The following is a 15381-nucleotide window of genomic DNA, read 5'->3' as shown; positions in this document are numbered from 1 at the left end:
TTTCATTAAATGATAAAATCTTTATAAAAATTGATCATTTTTTTTTATGTGCACTTAAGATTGTATATTTTCTTTATGTAAATTATAAAGTAGAAAGTCTTTTGACTTTCTTGTGCCAAGTCTTTTCATTTCTTGTCATATTATCAATCACTTTTGTATTTTAAATCAAAAAGTTGTGTAAGGTTTTCCTTTAAGTTAACTAATTCTTGACACATGGATGGCCTTTCCTTCCTTAAAAATTTAAGCTGCAGTATATATAGTATAGACTAGTATGTAACCCGCACGTTGCCGAGGCAAGAAAATGCATGTTTTCTATTCTTACAACTACAAAGGTGGAAAATCATATAGCCTCTATTTTTGGCTTTCTAAAAGAAGCCTTAGTGTTGGGTCTCGTTAGCATCCTTCCAATGTTTTCAGTGCCAACGATGGAGACTCATCTTAAATGTTGATGGAGTTTGTCAAATAGGTCCTTTCATTTCATAGTCTTACATGGGTTTTTAAGACTTTGCCTTGTTTATTGTTTTTGTCCTTGCTCATCTTATATTATTTTCAACATGAAGACACAATTTATACTTGATCTTTTTTCTTAGGATGGGACTACATTGCTTTTATTTTGTGTACCTTTCTATTTTTAAATCTTTTAAAGAGTTAAGAGCTTTTCTCACAAGAACAAGCGATTGTGACTCTCTCTCTCTCTCTCTCTCTCTCTCTCTCTTCTCTCTCTATATATATATATATATATATATATATAGTATTTTTATTTCCCTCATATCTTGATCTTATTTTTGAAAAGTCATCGTGAAATCTCACCTTGTTCTAAATGTATACATTCTTTTGCGTTTCAAAAAAATCATCCACAACATCTCTCTATGGATTCTCAAAAAAAAATTATACATGCGAGAGGCAACAAATATTCTTTTAATACCAAGCTTGGCAAGTTCTCACATGTTACGTAGGTTTGGTTGTAGACCTCTATCCCTCAAGGCTTGACCTGAGCTTGATGCTGATTTGTATATTTGTTGGTGACTATATAATACAATCACTCACAATTGTGAGTTTTGAAAAAAGAAAAGGGATTTTCTTGCCCTTATTCAATGGATGTAGGAGTGCTTTAGAGCTATTGAAGAGAGAGAGAGAGAGAGAGAGAGAGAGAGAGAGAGAGAGAGAGATTCTCCTCCTCCTCCTCCTCTCTAGCTTCTCCAAGGAGCTAGTGCACATATTTGGCCAGCATGGAAGATGATCATGTCTATGTGTACCACATCTACGAGATGAAATTGGCCATGGACGTGCAGAAGATGTGTAGTGCCATCGCCTCCCAATGAGCCATCTTGTGAGGAGTACCATTGTCACTTGGTTGCACTCACATTGAACTCGTATGGTAAAAATGGATGATTTCAAGCATTTAGAAGATGTGAAAATAAGCATAGCTCATGTTTTCTCATTGGATGACTTATACATAAGACTCGACACTCTCGAGTCCATGGGATTGGCCCCTAACTTGATGTAGGAAGAGATGAAGAATGGTTTACAGACATTGAAGCATGTTGTTGGGCCGCTAGCCATCAAAGTATTAGCTCCATACCCATCCCACATTCAAGCAAACCAATAGTTCAAGAAATAATTAATGTGTTAGCCATCATGCAAAATCTAGATGAGGGAGAATTTACATCTTCACCATCATCATTAGATGCTAGATCAATGGCACCTTCAATAAATGCTGCAAAAAGGGATAGGTTTAGTGCAATCACACCTAGAAATGTATTTGAGTGTACGCATACTATAATCATATGTAGATTTTCTAAGTTTTTTGAAAAAGATATTGTGTATTTGAGTGTTAAAAAATAAACCTAGGTTTAATGTGATCCCACCTGCAAATATAATAAATTTGCCTTTAAAATTTCTCATACATATGTTTTCCAAGTTTTTGGGAGAAAGTATTGTGTATCTGAATGCTTCAAAAAACCTATGTTTACTATAATTTGACCTACAAATTTTGAGATTTACCATTAAATTTTAGATTTGAAGGTAAGAACTCCTACAAAATTTAGACAAATTTAGTGTAAAAACCATCAAATACAATAAATTTGCCTCTAAAATTTTTCATAGGTAGGTTTTTTAAAATTTTTGAAAAAGCAATGTGTACCCGAGTGCTTGAAGAAAATCTAAGTTTAATGTAAATATAGTAAATTTGCCTAAAAGTGACCCTAAAGAGTAAGAACCCCTAAAAATGGGGGTGCTAAGGGGCCACATAAGTGCATTCCAAGAGGCTCATTTAAATATGGTGTACATGTTGGCCAAAAAATTTTGAACTAGGATGGTTTTTTTAAAGAGCCCCTCAATAGCCATTTTAGTTTGCTTATGCCAAATACTTGCATGATTCCACGTGCCTTTGAGATAGAAGGATACAAAATTATATCCGGACACGAGCCCTCACCTTGCCTCATGTGAAAACTACTCAGAGCTTCCTTACCCTCACCCTTCTCCTTCTAGACATATGCGACATCCTAAACTACAAACATTAATACCATTGAGAGCTTGTTGTGCATTTTTTAGTACATGATCACACTTAGTGTACATGTTGAGTAAAGCATTTTCAACCATAATCTATCTTTTGGGCTTCTCCATAAGCCCTTTGATAGGAATCTCATCATGAATTCTTTCATTCATGTCAACTTCTTAAATGCTGGCATTGGATAATACTGACATACCTTCAAGGTGCAAGCCAATGTTGACATCATTTATGCCGTTTAATAAGCAGAAAAAAGTTAGTTGCGCTGGCATGCGAAGCAAGTGACTTGGATGTAAGTTTATAGGAAGGGAAACTATGAGTGATGACTTCTCAAGTTTCTTAGTGAAAGTCTGAATATTGACACCGTCAAAACACACTCTAGAGGGATCCACAAGGTAGAGACTTGAGGAGTTGCAAGTTTTGCTAACTTTGGGACCAATTAGTAGGGATGAGTTAAAAATCAGAGAGCAAACATTCAATCATCATCATGCATGCAAATTGAGAAAGTCAAACTTGAAAACCTTCAAATTTAGTAAATTTTCTTCTAAAATTTATCATACAAAATCATTTTTTGTAGGATTATCCCTTGATGGAAACCTCTAATTTTAGTAAAAATCTTCAAATTTTAGATGCAAATCTCCAATCGTGTATCTTCAAATATAGTACATTTTCCTCTAAAATGTCACATATGGAGGTTTTTCAAGTATTTGGGAAAAAGTGCTATCTCAAGTGCTCAAAAAAAAACCTACGTTAAGTGTAATCCCACCTACAAATTTTGAGGGTTACCTCTAAATTCTAGATTTAAAGGTGAGAAAACCGACAAAGTGCATAGACATTAGCAGGATGAACTATAAATCAAAGGGGAGGTATACAATATATCCGAGTGCTGGCGCTAGAAAAAAGGCTAGATTTAGTGTAATCCCACCTACAAATATTAAATTCTAGATTGGAAGGTGAGCAAACACATGAAGTTTATAGAAAAAGCACTATGTATCGAAGTGCTAAAAAAACCTTAGGTTTTGTGTAATCCCACCTACAAATTTTGAGATTTAACTCTAAATTCTAATTTGAAGGTGAGCATGCCTATGAAGTTAATAGGAAAAAACCTAGGTCACCCATAAACTTTGAATTTACCTTTAAATTCAAATTTGAGGTTGAGAACACCTACTAAAAAGTTCAGAGAAATATATCGTGAAACCCTTTAAACAAAGTCAACAGTTTACTCCGCCTTCCGTCGTTGTTAACTTGCAATTGCTCCCCACCCGTCCTAGATTTTCTCCCTCTTCTGGATTCGTCAACTTGGGCGTACGCACCTTTGTTCATGATTGGCCTTGAGACCAACTTCTCTCTCTCTCTCTCTCTCTCTCTCTCTCTCTCTCTCTCTCACACACACACACACACACACACACACACACACACACACACACACACACACACACCACGCACGCACGCACGCACACACACACACACGCGCGTGCGTGCGCGGGCGTGGAGCCTTGGGTGCACACATGGACTCGCTCAGCTAGATTGGACTCTCTCACAATTGCATTGTAGGTTGAGACTTGAGTCTCACACACACACATAGCCAGTGGCCAACCATGTTGATTTTCTCTCTCTCTCTCTCTCTCTCTCTCTCTCTCACACACACACACACACACACACACACACAACACACACACACACACACACACACACAACATGGACATGAACACACACACAAGTAGTTGTTGCAGATCAGGATTGGTCTGAGACCTTCAAGGGTGGAGGTCATTGAGGTATAATTATTTCATGGAGTTTCAAACATGGACGGTTGTGCAAGTTACTGTGGATGACACATGGGAGGCCTCTCTTTACTTGGAAAATTTAAGCTCAAGTATATATGTATAGATTTACTTTAAAATTATTTCGATCAATATTTTTTTTTGGCCACTCTCTTTGAGGCCCCTCTCTCTCTCTCTCTCTCTCTCTCTCTCTCTCTCTCTCTCAAGTTACAGTGGATGACACGTGGGAGGCCTCTCCTTACTTGAAAAACTTAAGCTTAAGTATATATGTATAGAGTTACTTTAAAATTATTTCGATCAAGATTTTTTTTTTGGCACTCTCTTTGAGGCCTCTCTCTCTCTCTCTCTCTCTCTCTCTCACACACACACACACACACACACACACACACACACACACACACACTCATGCCTTTCCATTTTGGGGCTATTCGAGACCACTATTCTATTAACATTAGGGTTTAATGTATTAATTGCAAAATCTTAGCCAGATTTTAAGATCGTCTTTAAGTGAATCGGTAAAATTTTGGTAGCGTACATACAAACAATTTCGTAAGTTCTAAACTTTTATGGCCATTGGCTTTCCAAAAACAAAGTTGAGCCACCCTTCAATTGGCTTTTAAAATAAAAATGAAAGTCTGGAAAGTAGAGTCAATTCTTTTTTATTACTTGAAAGGTTAAAAGTTGAAAGCTTGAAAAGGTTCACTGACTCCAGCATTTCAAACTTCAAAGAAATGAGAGATTGTATAAGGTTTTCTCTTAAGTGAAGCAGTGAGTGACACATGGAGGGTCTCTCCTTCCTTGAAAATTTAAGCTGCTTGCTTCATATATAGTATAAATACATAGATATAGATAGTTGGTAAACATGGAGAAGTTACTTGTTGATCAAATTTTACCAAACTTGGAAGTTTAGGTTGTTTTTTTGCAAGAAATGTTGGAATGTCATGAAAGCTATCCAAATTTTACTTTACTTGATCATTTGATTTTAATGGGTATACGTCTTGCAAATGATGGGCCCTAGTCATTGTAATCTTGATTGTAATTGGTATAAGTTTTGCAAATGATGGACCCTAGTGTCAAGTACAAAGAGGGAAAATGGACTCTTCAAGAGAATTAAATGATCTGGGTATATTTTCTTTGACTTGAATGAAGAAAGAGATATTTTACAAGAGAGATGTTGCTTGTTTATCAAAGGTTCTCATGGATTCCTTGATTATCAACACGAAGCATTGTACACTTGATGTGGACTATAATCTATTAAAACGGAAGGATAGTATCTTTGATTGTGATACACAAAATGGAGTGCACAAAAGAACCTCACTAAAACAAAAAGGTTCACGGAGATCATTCAAGAAAGCAAGGTAGCAATTAGTGCCATGGGAAAACTGAGAAAATGTGAAGAGTGGGACCAGGTTGTGACTGCAGCAATGTCAAAACTGTCTGGGTAAGGGTCTGATTATTAGCAGCCTAGTATTTCACCCTTGCCATGGAGTGGCCTCCCTATTAGTCGATGTATGCTGAAGGGGGTGAATATAATGAGGTTGTGAACAATGAAGCCATCAAAGTCGTGGATATTGTTGATACCATTAGGCTTCAAGTAAGTCTACAACTAGTGTTTCCTTTGAGGTTAACTTATGGTGCTTCTTTGAGGCGAATAATATGAATAATGGTTGTGTGAAGTTAATAACTGATTCAATGCTCTGGGTAAACAAGAGCAATGATCCTTTGGCAAAAAAACTTTCCTAGCATTCATTAAGAAGGACTTCAAGAACTTGAATGAGGTGATACCCAATGATCATAAAGAGGAGTTCAAGAAGAATGTTAATGCTAGTGTGAAATGGGTCTTGAGCATGCTGAAAGACTTGCAATTGTGAGTATATAACCTCTCACAAAACTCTTCTACCTCTCATATTTCATATTTTTGTGGCTGCACATGTTATCTAAATTTGTTTAGCATGTTGCCAGCTTTGTAGGTGAAAGTATGAAGGACGATGCTTCTATTGTATTTGCATACTACAAGGATGGGGCAACTGATTCCACTTTCCTCTACTTTGCCCACTCCTTGAAGAAAGTCAAGTGCTTTTGTCTAGAGTTAATGTATCTCCTACGTTTACGGAAATATATGTTCTCTCTCTCTCTCTCTCTCTCTCTGTGTGTGTGTGTGTGTGTGTGTGTGTGTGTGTGTGTGTGTGTGTGTGTGTGTGTGTGTGTGTGTGTGTGTGTGTGTAATCAAGCCTGGAGTTTATGCCTCATCAAAGATCGTTAAGGTCTCTAGAATAACCTTTGTATCACCCAAGTGTGGTAGATTGGTTATCCTAGTTCCCTTTGCACTATCAGGTGTTGAGTTCAAGACTCATTGGGCATATCTTGGGATTGTTCCTACCATGCATAAATCTTTCATCTTTTAGGGATAGTTCCATTGATCACCCCCATCCCCCCCCCCCCCCCCCCCCCCCCCCCCCCCCCCCCCCCCCATCCTTTTGTGTGTGTCTTTGTTGAAACCCACGAACAACTCCTTAAACTTGCACTCATTCCCCATAACTTGCCACATTGGCCTTAGGAAAAAACACATAAACAACTCATTGAGAACTTTTTTTTCGGTTTTTGTTTTTGGTGAAACTCACAATTGTGAGTAGATTATATTAGGAGCCCAAAAGAATTACAATTACTAGTCATGCTCATGTCGAGCCATGACGTCTTCCAACACACATTTGCACTGATTTCTACATCAACAACACCTTTTACAACCCATTTCCAATCAGTAGGGGATTGCAAGATTGTGCTACCAACTTGCCTCTTGTCTCCAAATATAGCTAAACAATCATAACCTTTCTCTACCCTTGTGCTTTGTAAACATAAGTACAAGGCAGTCAAACCACCTCATCATCGCCAAGATCAAAGTCCAACTCATCATCAAATTCTTCATCTTCCTCACCAAAAGACCACTCCATGTCATCATTTGATGCAGACCCACATGCATCCTGCTCCTCCTCCTCTGAGAAAGCTGAAAAGCTAGCTTTTTTCATGGGCACATCACAACCAAAACCTTGAGTTCCATGCCCAAATCATTATTGCGGACTCTTGCCAATATTTCAATTTCTCTTTTCCAAGCAGAATCTAATAAACAACCCATGCCTGATTAGATTCTTGGAAATCTTGTGCTGATACACCTTGGAAAAGATCCTCCCAAGAAAACCAGAAATCAACATATCTTTTCAATGACATAGACTCTCCAAAAACAACAGTCTAAAGATCCAAAGCTCTGGCATTTGCAAGCATCCGTGAAAAATCCGTGTCATCGAAGGATACAAGACAAATTAATTTGATGCCCTTGTGTATGGAGTCTTCCATCTGCTTCTTTAGCTCAATTTCATATTGCACGGTCTTTACAAAGATACCCGCTTGATGCAAATCTAGCCAACCTTTGGAGCCAGTATTGGGCTTGCCACTTCTTTATACCTCTGTGTCTTTGGAAGCACCACTGCTCTGCATTTCTCTTTCTTCTTTCCCTTAAGAGAATTTATGCTCTCTTTCGTGAAGCTGCTTGAAATGCTTCTTGAGAAGAATGTTAGTTTTGAATTTTTGGCCACATGATTGCACACATAGGGTTGCTTTGGTTGCACAAGGCCTTTCTTCTCAAAAATGTTTACCTCTTTTTTGATGCAACTCTATTTAGGCACCCAATTTGGAATATGCATGAAAGCATGGTGGTTTGCATACGCCACCATCTCAACAACAGATCCAAACTACAAAGCAGGAAGTCAAAGGTAGAGACCTGCATCGTATAGAGATGATGTTGGGGGCTTGTTGTCAAGGTCCCATAACACGAATACTGTTGCATTCTTGAAAGGAGAATTATTTAAGTCATTTCTTGATTGTCCCTAGTTGAGAGGGCTCACATAACCTGAAGAGGATAAATTGCCAAATCTCCGGTGGACTCCATAGCTAGTAGAAACAACCTCATGCAATCTGTCAACACGTGCAAGATAATTTCTTTGAGGCCAAAGAAAACATAGGTATGGCTTAGATTGGCTAAGCACATGTCCTAAACCATAGCCATAGGAGCATGTGAGAGATGGGGTCCAGCAATTATGGTGCCTACCTCAGTGGCTCCTGTCCCGCAGCTTGGAGTAATGAGACCGCCTTCAACTAGACCAAGCAAAACAACATTTTGCATATAATAAAACCCATCACGTCACACAAATAGGCCTTCAATGCACCGCACGCATAGAGTAGGGCTACAGAGACATGCTCGCCTTCAGGAGGTAGTACAAAAAGACTTATGAACATGTTGTCAAGAAAAGCCACATCCTCCTGTGCCTCCTATGTGCTAATCCCATGATGTCATGTATACGGGCCTTCAATGCACCACATGGCATGCATAGACTCCACAGTCAACCTCCAAGGACCCACCCGCCTTCAGGCCACAAAAAGAAAAGACTTCACATTAAGCCCGGGGGGTTCACTATGTGTAAAACTACTATATCATGTGCGTTCAAGACATGTTTGTAAAACCCCTTATCTGTGAATTTTGTTAAGAATATAATGTACCCTTTTCTTTTAAAATCTGTAAGTTTTTTTCAAATTTGAAAAAATAATGCCCTTCTTTATATATATTTCTGTAAGTTTCAAGAACTTTAAATACCCTTCTGTTGAACTCACTTGATAGGTTACATTTTTATTAGGTGACCTCCCCGGGACATTAAGGAACCCCCTCACTTTCAAGAAAATTGTACGCGTGTGCTGAATTGATTGAACTGCATCCACGATCCAGAATTTGCACCACTTCTCCACCCACCTCACTATGGTCTTTTGTAGGCCAATAAGGGAAATGTTGCAAAACATTATTGTGCAAGCACATCAAGGTGCACCAACAACTGCACATGGACATGCAACCACCCATCACTATACACTCTCAAACCTCCTCTCTCCATAATATCTCTTTGCACTGCCTTATGCTAATTAGAAAATATTTTTAAGCCCCTCTTCTCATGCGTGCAAATCATGATTAAGTAACTTGCTAATCTTGATTAGCACAAAGAGAGCATCACCCCCTTGAATCCAATTTTGCAAAACATCTAAATGATGTTCAATCGATGCTTAACCCACTAAAATCTCCATTAATGGGCTGACTAGGGCAGGCTTCAACACCCTTAATCACCCACATTCTCTACTTAATTTCATTGTACTACTTTGCCGTTAGAAGAGCCATGACAAGAATAATATGTGATTGATCCCTCCGCCTTAAACATAGACGCCAGGTTGACGTTGTGTTGGTTATGCCCTTCTTCTCAGATAACTAAAATATGGGCTTCTTATCACTAGATTACAAGAGCTGAGGATGTAAGGTTTCCAGTTTCTGAAACCTTAAAGGTTGTATAAAGCTTAATCAAACTGATATGATTATTGAAAAACCAATGTAGAATTGTCCGACCATAGAAAATATTGGTATTTTCGGAATCTTAAGCACAACAAACATTAGGCTAGAAATTTTCAGAATTAAATTCCGATAAAAACTGGCATAGTTATGACCCTTGGAAGTTTACATTGTGAATTGAGTAAAATAGGTAAAATTGAAGGGTTGTAGTAATCATTTAAGCATAGACTTGATTAAAGGCCTCCTAGATATTTATAAGATATTTACCAATTAAGCAAAAATAGGTCAAAATATAGTAGAATTGATATTTTAAAAGCTGACAGGTAATGGGAGGGTCATCACTGACCTGCCAGGGACTCATTTAGCAGCAGGGGGCGTTTTTTGACCTGTAGGGGACTGCTTGAACTGCAAGCAACTGCCTTTTTCAGTCAGTGAGAGCTTATGAGTGCCAGAAAACTATAAATAGGACCCCTAGCTTCACATTTTACACAGAATCGGAGCCTTGATACTCTCTCTCTCATCTAGAGAGAACACTATGCAAAAATCATTAGAGATTAATCTCTAATTGATTAACCTAAACGGTAATTAGCCTAATCCTTCTTAATTAGCAAGGTTAGATTAAGCTATTTTGTTAATAAATCAAAGATTAGGCCTATGTATACTCATAAAACCTCTCTTAATTAATTAATCTATGCTGATTATTGTAATTAATCTTAGTAATATTAAGCTAATTAATTATCCTATCATATTAGGGCTGATATTAGCCAAATTAACCATGAATTAATGGTAAATATATTAATTAAGCTTAGATTAAGTTAAGGTAATTATCAGAGTTTCATTACACAGTCATTAAGCTAAAAAATTATAGGATAATTTTCTGAGTAATTTTCCTAATTAATTAGGTAGAACTACTCTGTTTTTTGAGCAAATTAAATAGGAAAAATTAGTAAATTGATTTCAAATGCTGTGATATATTTATCAGTGGTTAATTAGGTGTTAAGGAACCCGTGATAATTAGGATAAGCTCAAAAAATTATTCTAGCTAGCTACTTTAGCAGAAATACTCTTTTTTTTAAAGAAATTTAAATAAATAAAATTAGTAAATTGATTTCAAATGCCATGATATATTTATTAGTGGTTAATTAGGTGGTAAGGAACCTGTGATAATTAGGAGAAGCTCAGATAACTAATCTAGCTAATTACTTTAGCAAAAATACTCTGTTTTTTGAGAAATTTAAATAGGAGAAATTAGTAAATTGATTTCAAATGACACAATATATTTATCAGTGGTTATTTGGGTGTTAGGAAACCCGTGATAATTATGAGAAGCTTAGAAAATCAATTTAGCTAATTACTTTAGCAAAAATACTTTGCTTTTTGAGTAATTTAAATAGGAGAAATTAGTAAATTGATTTAAAATATTGTGATATATTTATCAGTGGTTAATTAGTTGTTAAAGAACCTGTGATAATTAGGAGAATCTCAGATAATTAATCTAGCTAATTACTTTATTAGAAATACTCTGTTTTGTGAGAAATTTAAATAGGGGAAACTAGTAAATTGATTCCAAATGCTGTGATATATTTATCAATGGTTAATTAGGTGTTAAAAAACTTGTGATAATTAGGAGAAGCTCAGATATTCAATCTAGCTAATTAATTTAGAAGAAATACTCTGTTTTGTGAGAAAATTAAATAGATAAAATAAGTAAACTGATTTCAAATGCTATGAGATATTTATCAACTGTTAATTAGGTGTTAAAAAACCTATTTTAACTAAGAGAAGCTAAGATAATTAGTCTAGATAATTAATTTAGCAGAAATACTCTATTTTTTGGACAATCTAAATAGGGGAAATTAGAAAATAGATTCAAATTGAATTGAGTTATTTATCAGTGATTAACTCAGTGTTAAGGATCCCGTGATAATTATGCCAATATCAGATAATTAGTTTAACTAATTATCTTAGTGTAATTACGTTGTTTTTAGGGGTAAATTAAAGGGGGAATTTAGTAAATCGTGTTCTATAACTACATGCTATTTATCAGAGTTGTATTTATAGGGTAAAGAGGCTATGATAATTATGCCAAGGTTAGAAAAGTAGTATAGATATTTATCTAAGTCAAATTATACTATTTTTAGCTAAAAACTAAAAAGGAAAATTAGTAAATCATGCTATATGATTACATGCTATTTATAGAGCTAGATTACATGATTAAAAGTCCGTGATAATTATGACAAGGTTAGAAAAGTAGTATAGATATTTATCTAAGTCAAATTATACTATTTCTAGCTAAAAACTAAACTGGGAAATTAGTAAATCATGCTCTATGATTACATGTTATTTATCAGAGCTAGATTACATGATGGAAAGTCCGTGATAATTATTCTAAGGTTAGAAAAGTAATATAGATATTTATCTAAGTCAAATTGGACTATTTCTAGCTAAAAGCTAAAGAGGGAAATTAATAAATCATGCTATATGATTACATGCTATTTATTAGAGCTAGATTACATGATAAAAAGACCATGATAATTATGCCAAGGTTAGAAAAGTAGTATAGATATTTATCTAAGTCAAATTATCCTAATTTTAGCTGAAAATTGAAGATGGAAATTATATAATTAAGCTGGAAAATAATAAGATAATTACCAGAGGTCAAAAATATCCTTATCTACTTGTGGTAATTATACCATAGTTAATTAGTGATGTTAGTAAATTATAATTGAAAAAAGTCATATTTTTAGCAAATGATTAATTAAAATAAATAGAGTTTGTGGTTAAAAGTTTTTAGAAAAATTATAGTAAGTGTAAACCTATGATATCAAGTTAAGGAAATGAAATCTTCAAGAGAAATTAAATACAACAAATATTAAGCCCAAAATAAGTAGATTATTAGCTTAAAAGTTGATGGAAAAATTAAGAAAAAGATATAGAAAATTATAAGAAAGTTAGGAGAGCTTAAAAAACCCTTAGGGAAGTGGTGGAAAAAGTTATCATGCCTATATAAACAAATAAGAAATTACTAGTTCAAGAATTTACCAATTAAGACTATAAATTGAACCTTGGATGGGTTACGGTTGAATACAAAGGTTAAGCCTAGATTTTGAACTATTTACCTAATGATTAGACGTCATTCTTATAAGGATAATAAGTTATGATACCAAAAAGGACCCGAGCAAATCGTACATCTGATGATGAGGACGTAGCTCCAAAACGAACTAGAGCGTCGCACGACGACGAAGCCGGGCCTAGTAGTAGGCCTACGGAGGAGAGTCTTCAGGCGCCAACGCAACAATAGATGGCCAATCAATCCCAGGTGGGTTTCCCATTATTCAATTAAGTATTTAATTAGTTTAAGTTCTTTTATAAGTTAGCATTACATACGTAAGAAGGATAAACTGGTTGAAAACGGAAGGTAACTTCCAACGTGCATTTGTTTATAATGTAGGAAAGAATTGTTTGAGTTAAAACTGGTTGAAATAGGAAAGAAATGTTTGACGATCCTTAAGACAGCTTGTCTCAAGACACCTCCGACTCCTTAGTATAAATTGATGATAATGATTGGCTTTCTAGCCACGGATAAGTCGGTTACCCCCATGAACATTGAGTTTCTACGTGTCATGTCTTGATGTTTCTACATAAGTTAGGATACCGTTGTTTATCCTAGGGGAGCTGCCCGGTTGTATGGGCAACTCGTTTGGTGTATGGGCACCCGGAACCTTGGGTGGGGGTTTATTCCACTCCGGATTTGAATAAGGAATGGGTGCCGTTTTTCACCCTTAGGTGGTCTTGAGACAAGACGAATACTGGTCATGGTTATTATGGATAATGTTTTGATTGACAGTACCCTGTCTTAAGTTTAAAGATGTCTGTTTGCTAAAAGAATGCTTTCAATGCTGTCTTCAAGGAATTACCGTGATGGAACGTTAAAAGAAACCATTATTTTAAATGTTAAAACAATGTGATAATAAGTTAAACGAATCTTGTGTGAGTGCGGGGTGGTAAGTGGGGATTGACTAAGGTTGTCAATCATGGATGGGTGGACCTGATTAGTCAGGTAACTATCCATCCCTGCGCACTAGAACGTTTATAAAACTTCTTCACTTGGAAGAGGAGTCCACCAGCGGCTGTGCCCTCACATCTGTTAGGGGGAAAAAAGCGTTGGTTGAGGATACCTTAGCCCAATTGTGGTAGTTATAGGGCTGAAATAGTTTTTTTTGGACTTTTAAAAGGTTGTCCCGTTTTCGTTGCGAGACAGGACTAGGTCTTCTTCTAAGGCTATAGATCCAAGCCATTTTCAATGGTAAGGGTCTATTCCTTGGATTTTTCTTGTTTAGAGACTCTGATTTTTTATCAGACCTAGAGACCTGTCAAGGATCCCATCCCGATCTCGGTATAGGTCGGTTGGGGATCTTACAGAGGAAAAAAATATAAAAAAGAAGGGTGATTAAGTAGCTGTAGATGGGTGATTGTGAGGGCTACAAAGGGTTGTTGGTGGAAAAAAAGGAGCTTCCCTTTGGGCTAGCCGACATGAAAGAAAGGGGGGGGGGGAGGGGAAGGAAAACAATATATGGACAAACTGCAAGGGTGCCACATATTTTGTGTGGGTTTGAAACTCCTCATCTATATGTTCACCCTTGCAAACTAGTACCTGTGTGGCTACTAATCACAAGATTGTGCCTTTATCTTATAATCTATACAATATTGTGCAGCTAACCCTAGATTGACTATGTGTTAGTTTAGTGGATAAAATTAGGGCTCTAGCTAACATTAGAATGCTTTGAGGGCACATCAACACTCATTAGGAAAAGGATGGGGTCTAGGAGTGCCTCTTGATTTGGCAGTTTAAGGAAGTCAAACCTTTAGTATTGAGAAAGTAATCAAAGGACAACTTTTGAATTCAAACAGGAAAACGACAAGTTTATTTGAATTCAAAGTTCCCCCCCAAAATTGAATTAAAAATCTAGCGGGGTAAAACCATATGTAGCATATCTATGGAAAGAGCTCAATGTGTAGATTGCAGATCTATGATCTCCACTCAAATTGGAGGTCATATGTGGGAGTTATGGAAGACCAAAAATCATAAAATTATCCACCTCCTTTTTGGGAAAAAAGTGCATCCTTTGACCACTCTTACACACCTACCATTCTTGCACACGTGGTGTACACCTATTCGTCAAAATATTAATCACCCCCATAAGCTCATGGAAAATAAAGAGGCCCTTCTACATCCCATCCTCTTCCTAATGTGAGCCTAGAATATAGTGATTAAACCTTAGATCAATGGGTATTTAATCTAAAATTAATAGAGCATGTCTCCTACTGCTGTGATCGATCTAGCTAGTGCAACATGCATCTCCAACCAACTTACATTCCATAAGCTTTTATCATTAGTTTGAGGTGGGACATTATAGAGCATGTCATTGCTATTCATTGTCGATTGTTTCTATGTATCCACTGCCCAATCGAACATTGAAGAAATTAGAGACTTGCCCTTGCTCTTTGTCATGCTCATCTCCAAACTTTCTTGAGAAAATCCCCCCTAGTGTGTGGACGATCCGCTGCCCCTGTTGTTGTTGATCTTCATGTGAATGTAGCTCATGGCTTGCCTGTATGCCATTCATGTGAATGTTATTATGAACTAAGCTCAATTGAGAGTCCATGGCACATGTAATTCCCATTGAATTTTTTGTTGCATGATGCGAGACTAGAGC

At 36.4% G+C, this 15381-nt stretch overlaps 1 pseudogene; it reads right to left on the bottom strand.

Moving 5' to 3' along the window:
* Positions 1-7157: 7157 nt before the first annotated feature.
* LOC147451638 (uncharacterized) overlaps positions 7158-15381 on the bottom strand; it is a 70069-nt pseudogene continuing 61845 nt past the window's right edge.

Source organism: Adiantum capillus-veneris, chromosome 8 (assembly GCF_014529385.1).
Source record: "Adiantum capillus-veneris isolate H3 chromosome 8, ASM1452938v2, whole genome shotgun sequence".
Taxonomy (NCBI): Eukaryota; Viridiplantae; Streptophyta; class Polypodiopsida; order Polypodiales; family Pteridaceae; genus Adiantum; species Adiantum capillus-veneris.
This window is presented reverse-complemented; position numbering and strand designations above follow the sequence as displayed.